Raw genomic sequence first — 7069 nt, 5'->3', positions numbered from 1 at the left:
GTGCTAAACACCATCTTAACCACCATATGTGTAATGCAAACTTCAAAGAATCATGTACCTGAACCTATAGGTCTCTCTGTTCTACACAACCCAAGGCCCTACTTAATTGTATAAGTCGTGCCTTTGTTTGTTTTATTAAAATGCAATACCTCACATTTATTCAAATTAAACTCCGTCTGCCACTCTTCAGCCCATTCACCTGGCTAAACAAGATCTTTTAATCTTAGATAACCTTCTTCACTGTCCACTATGACACCAAACTTAGTAACCATGCCATCTAAATTATCATCTAACTCATGCATATAAATGACAGCACCGATTCCAGGGGAACACCACCGGTCACAGTTATTTTTGTACTTTTGTGAAGAAGATAATATGATGGTCAATGACAGAAGTTAAAAAGTGTGGTCTTATGGTGAATGGAGAATTCAGATTCATTACTGGTATTGAACTCAATTTAATTGTTTCTATACTGTTCAGGGAGAAAAGCTTCGTCTGATTTTCAGCTTCCTTCATCTTCTATGTTTTCTTTATGCTTCTGATTTCCTCAGCCAAGATTTGCTAGAAGCCACATCATGGAAAACTTGTGCATCTTGAGGCATATAATAACAAGATTTAAGACATTAACTAAGTGAATGATTATGAAGAAATCTAGAACTATCCGGGAATGAGAAGCATTGCTTCAGAATTCTTGAAATAAGAATGTTTGTGGCAGCATGTCATTCATTTTGTACAGGCTACACTTGTTTAAATCGTTTTTGAACCAGAATCATGTGCCACGTCATCAGCATTGTTGCAAAGCAACCACCTTTTGGTTGTTCCACAGAGCACTGTAGCAGAATGAATACATCATGACAACTACCAGGATACATTGTTTTTGACCATACAACCGCAGAATGTTGAGAGAGTGGAGTCCTTTTCATTGGGATACATGGAAGAGTTGGCATGACGTGCACACTAAGCAATGTGTGTATTGTCAATAATATCCTGCATTATGGAGAAGTTAGGAATAATTGCTAACACCTGCTTCACTGTGGCAAGACAAAATGAAATTATGTCTCTTTGAGTAGAGAGTTTCTTTAACCATCCTTATGTGATAATGCACTGCATACTGATAGATATTTTAATATCTCCCAAAAGCAAGCCAAACATCTTAAAGTTCATATCCATGGTTAGCTACATAGCTGCTAGCTATGTGGCTTTTGCAAGTTCAGATCGTATGACTGATGCAGTTGACAGATATCAATGACAATCTCCTTGGTGAAGCATAGACATCTGACGCAATGCTTCTCACTGAACTTCAGGTAGCAGATGTTGAATATATATTTCTTCCTGCTGAAATTCCTTCTCATTGTCCTTACCTTCCCTCTTTGAGCATCTTATTCTAATACCTAGCACACCCATGATTGGGAGCCATTGGTTTGTGCAGAAACCTTAAAGTCAACTGAAAGTAATTCTGCACCTGCTACAATATTGTCTGTAGACTATTAAAATTCAAATAACTACAGAAAGCACCAAAAAAATTTGCAACAAGAATCAGAAGAAATAAACTATCAACCAACCTATAAGTTGTTGATGACCCATTACAAAATGCTCATGGGGTGGAGGGCTTCTTCATGCTGCTTTACATCATGTCGAGTTGTGCAAGATTAAAACAGGGCAATGAAGCTCCAAAATGGCACAGTTGGTATCAAATCATCGTGTCATCCTGATGTCTGTGCAGTGGAGTACACTGATCTTTTTATTTTATAGATCCAGGCGGTCTTCATATGAGAAGCATGTGCATGCCAAAAACATCATTTTGGATTGTGGAACAGGCCAATTTCATTCTTTGAGTTTAAAGTATCCACAAGGACAGTAATGATAACACTATAATACTCCACCATAACATCATACAAAACAAAACATGAATATCATTAAACTAATTTTTATTTTGTATCAGCTTTCTTCTCAATAGCAGAAACTAACATTAGTTCTCTTGCTGTGTCAATCCACATGGGTCCCAGTGTGTTATGGTATTTGAACAATTCACGGATCTAACCAGGCACAGGACATTTACATCTTATTATGTCGTTATTCCATTTGCTGATTACATGTTGTGCCAAATCCATATGGTATCTCCATTTCTTACTGGAACTATTCTTCAACCACAACACACTTCATTCAAAGCATTTTATAATAATATACGTACAGTGGATGGAACAATGGTGCTAAGCATTAAAGTATTAACACATGTGCATGTAAGTTTGAGTCTTGCATTGTTCAGTTGCCAAACTGAGCTGAGTCCAACAAGAGAATTGCTGAATTGAAGAAGAAGTAAATTCAGGTAAGCCAGAGAAGAGTTGGAGATTCATGCCTGGCTGTTCCTTGGCACCACCTTGAAGCCAACGAGAAAAAGTTGATGTTGGGTTATTTTGTGTTCTGCAAAGGTGTCAGGAAAAGTAGAAAAATTAGAACAGAGCAGGAAATTTGCTAAACATACTCAACAGAAGTGGGGTGCTGTGACTTAGTTGGTTAAAGCGCCTGCCTAGTAAACAGGAGATCCTGGGTTCAAATCCCAGCGGTGCCTATAGCTTACGTTGAAGTTGTCTTACAGGCGGCATGGTGGCTCAGTGGTTAGCACTGCTGCCTCACAGCACTAGGGACCCGGGTTTGGTCCTCTCCTCAGGTGACTATCTGTGTGGAGTTTGCACATTCTCTCCATGTCTGTGTGAGTTTCCTCCCACAGTCCAAAGACGTGCAGACTAGGTGGATTGTTCACGCTAAATTGCACATACTGTTCAGGGATGTGTAGATTAGGTGGGTTATAGGAGGATGGGTCTGGGTGGGATGCTCTGAGGGTCAATGTGGACTTGTTGGGCTGAAGAGCCTGTTTCCACACTGTAGGAATTCTATGATAGAAAAGGGAACTTATGTTATTATAAACTCGTTGATGAAATTAAATATCACAAGGTGCTTCACTAGAGCATTATGACCCTAATTAAACACTGAACACCTTGGATCTAGGCAGCTGTGGCAAGGCCACCAATGTTAGAGCATTTAAAATTGAGATTACTCAAGAGGTCAGAATTAGACTGGCACTGATTATCTTGGAGGGTTGGGGCTGCAAGAAAAACAGAGAGATGGGGAGGTAAGGCCATAGAAGAAAAGATTTGTAAATAAGGATGAGAATTTTAAAATTTGGTGCTGCTTTACAGGACAACAATATAGGTTCGTGAGTACAAGAATGATAAATGAATAGGACATGGTACAAATTAGCTTGTAGATGACCAAGTTTACAGAGAGTCGATCTTTGGAGACTGGCCAGGGGTTTATTGGAATAATCAAATCTAGAGAGAACAAAGACATGAATGAAGGTTTCAGCAGCAGATAAGCTGGGACAGAGCCAAAATAGGGTAATGAGGTGGCAATAAGTAATATTAGCATACATGGATATGTATTGCGTAACTTATTTCAAGATCAAATGTGGTATCAAAGTTATGAACAATCTGGCTTAGTCTTTGCTGCTTGGAAGAGGGAGGGTCTCAGAAGGCAAGAAACTGAGTTTGAAGAGGGGACCAGAGACAATGGCCATAACTTGGTCTAAAGATGTTCAGGTTTAGGTGGATTGGCCATGCTAAATTGTCCATAGTGTCCAGGGATATGCAGGGTAGGGGGATCAGCCATGGGAAATGCAGGGTTAATTTAGGGGTGTGGGTCTGGTTCAGATGCTCTTCAGCGAGTCGGTGTGGGCTCAGTGGGCCAAATGGTCTTCTTCCACACTGTACAGATTCTATGATTCTATGATAACTTTCCATGCCATTGATCAGAGTGAGCAAGGGCAAGAAAGTTAGGAAAGTATCTAGAACATATCTAGCAATGCAAAACTGGGCATACATGAGGTGCGGTAAGCCAGCAGCAGCAGAATTGTACTTCAACACAATCTGTGACCTCATGGCATGGTATATCACTGATTCTACCATTACCACCAAGCCAGGAGATTAAACCTAATTTGATGAAGAGTGCAGAAGAGCAGTCCAGAAGCAGCACCGGACATATCTAAAAATTAGGTGTTAACTTGTTGAAGCTACAAAACAGGACTACTTGCGTGGAAAATAGCATAAGCAGCAAGTATTCCTGTTTTAACAGAGCTAAGCAACTTCATAACCAACTGATCAGATCTAAGCTTTGCAGGCTTGTTATATCTAGTCATGAATGGTGATGGACAATTAAACAACTCACTAAACAACAGGAGAGGTTCAAAAAATGTCTATTTTCAGTAATGGTGGAGCCCAGCACATTACTGAAAAAAGATAAAGCTGTAGGATTTGCAATACTTTTCATCCAGGAGTGCCAAGTAGACGATCTATCTTGGCCTCCTGAGGAAGTCCCCGGCATCATAGATGACGAGTCTTCAGTCAATTCAATTCACTCTACACGATATCAAGAAGCAGCTTGAGAGACTGGATACTGCAAAGACTATGGGCCCTGACAACATTCCAGCAATTATAATGAAGACCTCTGTTCCAAAGCTTGCTGCATAGCTAGAACATAGAACGTAGAACAGTGCAGCACGGGCACAGGCCCCTTGGCCCACAATGTTATGCTGAACATGGCTCCAAATTAAACTAATCCCTTCTGTCTGCCCTTGGTCCATATCCCTTCATTCCTCGCAAACTTATGTGCTTATCTAAAAGTCCCTTAAATGTCCGTATCATATTTGCCTCTATCATCGCCCCGGTTGCACGTTCCAGACTCCAATCTCTGTATAAAAAACTTGCCCCTTACATCTCCTTTGAACTTTCCCCCTCTCACCTTGAATGCATGCCATTTAGTATTAGACATTTCAACTCTGGGAAAATGATTCTGACTGGCAACCTTATCTATTTATCTCATACTTATAGATCTCTATCAAGTCTCCCCTCAGCCTGTGCCACTGCAGAGAAAACAACCTAATTTTTTCTAGCCTCTCCTTATAGCTCATATCATCTAATCCAAGCAGCACCCTGGAAACCTCTTCTGCAAGAACATAGTTGCCAATTACTCAGGTAGGTGCTTGAACAGCCAGTACATTACTACCATCAAGTCAACAATGTGGAAAATTGCCCAGGTATGTTCTGTACACAACAAAGAAATTAAACCCAACCTGTCCGATTACTGACCCATCAGTCTACTCTTAATCAGAAGCAAATGTTTGAAGGTATCATCAACAGTGCTATGTGTCGTCAACAGGTAGACAGGGTGATTAAGAAGGCGTTTAGCACACTTGCTTTCATTGCTCAGACCTTTGAGTACAGGAGTTGGGACATCATGTTGAGGTTGTACAGGACGTTTGTGAGGCCTCTTCTGGAGCACTGTGCGCAGTTCTGGTTGCCCTGCTATAGGAAAGATATTATTACATTGAAGATGGTTCAGAAAAGATTTACCAGGATGCTGGTGGGGATATTTGAGTTATAAAAATAGGCTGGATAGGCCAGGACTCTTTTTTACTGGAGCGTAGGAGGCCGAAGGGTGACCTTATAGAGGTTTATAAAATCATGAGGGCCATAGTTACGGTTAATAGCAAAGGCCTTTTCCCCAAGGTGAGGGAGTTCAAAACTAGGCGGCATAGTTTTAAGATGAGAAGAGAAAGTTTAAAGAAGAACACGAAGGGCAATTTTTTCTACACAGAGAGTGGTTCATATGTGGAATGAACTGCCAGAGGAAGTGGTGAATGTAGGTACAGTTACAACATTTAAAAGACATTTGGATAAATACATGAAAAGGAAATGTTTGGCGGGATATGGGCCAAATGCAGACAAGTGGGACTAGTTTGGTTGGGAACAACGTCAGCATGGACTAGTTGGACCAAAGAGTCTGTTTCCATGCTATATGACTCTATGACTCTCTGACACTATCAAGCAGCACTTGCTTGACAATAACCTGCTCACTGATAGTTGGTTTCTCTACCAGATCACTCAGCTCCTGGCCTCATAACAGCCTTAGTTCAAGCATGGACAAAAAAGCAGAATTCCAGAGGTGAGGTGGTTATGACTGCTATTGACATCAAGGCTTTGACCAACTATGGAGTCAAGGACCGCTAACAAAATTGGAGTGAATGGGATTCAGGGAAACACTCTCCACTGGCTACAGTCATAACTGGCAAAAAGGAAGGTGGTTGTGGTAATTGGAGGTCAGTCACCTAAACTTCAGAACACCTCTGATAGAGTTCCTCATGGTAGTGTGCTAGGACAAACCATTTTAAGTTGCTGCATCAATAACCTTCCCTCCATCATAAGGTCAAAAGTGGAAATGTTTGCTGATGATTTCACAATGCTCAGTGCCATTCACAACTCTTTAGATAGTGAGATAGTCCATGTGAAATTACAGCAAGACCTAGACGATATCCAGGCTTGGGCTGACCAGTGGTAAATAATATTTGTGACATACAAGTGATAGGTTCCATCTCCAACAAGACAGAACCTAACCATCAAGTCTTAACATTCAGTGGCATTGCCATCACTGAATCCCCCATAGTCAACATCCTGGGAATTACCAATGATCAGAAATTGAACTGATCTGCCCATACAAATACTACGGCTACAAAAGCAGTTCAGAGTCCCAACGTGTAACTCATCTCCTGACTTCCCAAAACTTTTCTACCATCTACAAGGCACAAGTCACGAATGTGGTGAAACACTCTCCACTTGCATGGATGAGTTGGCAGGCTAATTTCTCAATCTGTGAGGGAAGGGGCTGCAAGATCCACGATTTGAGGCCCTTTAGAAGACAAGAACACACAGATACGTGCACTGTACGTAACACAAACCTCCAAGCTCTCCAGCAATCCTAAGACTTGGCTCCTTCTATGGAGTACACCTCCCTGCACCATATATTGCTAACCACTTAATTTAGCAGCAACACTTTTGCACACAAAGGCTAGGGAAAGAATAGGGATGTTTGTCCCAGAGGAATAATGTTGCCAGCAGATCCAATTGCCCTATATATGCCTTGTTCATCTTGTTTCTACATGCTACAGCAGGCTCTCAAGATAGAAATTGATCCATCGTACATTAAATGGACATGAAGTATTCATCATGTTGACCGAGTT

General features: G+C 41.1%; 1 non-coding gene across 1 annotated transcript; it reads left to right on the top strand.

Annotated features, from left to right (window-relative positions):
* Window positions 1-2495: 2495 nt before the first annotated feature.
* Window positions 2496-2569, top strand: trnat-agu. Its single transcript has one exon. It is a non-coding gene; the product is annotated as a tRNA-Thr (tRNA).
* Window positions 2570-7069: the final 4500 nt, after the last annotated feature.

The sequence above is a fragment of the Rhincodon typus genome, chromosome 1 (genome assembly GCF_021869965.1).
Source record: "Rhincodon typus isolate 14 chromosome 1, sRhiTyp1.1, whole genome shotgun sequence".
Lineage (NCBI taxonomy): Eukaryota > Metazoa > Chordata > Chondrichthyes > Orectolobiformes > Rhincodontidae > Rhincodon > Rhincodon typus.
This window is presented reverse-complemented; position numbering and strand designations above follow the sequence as displayed.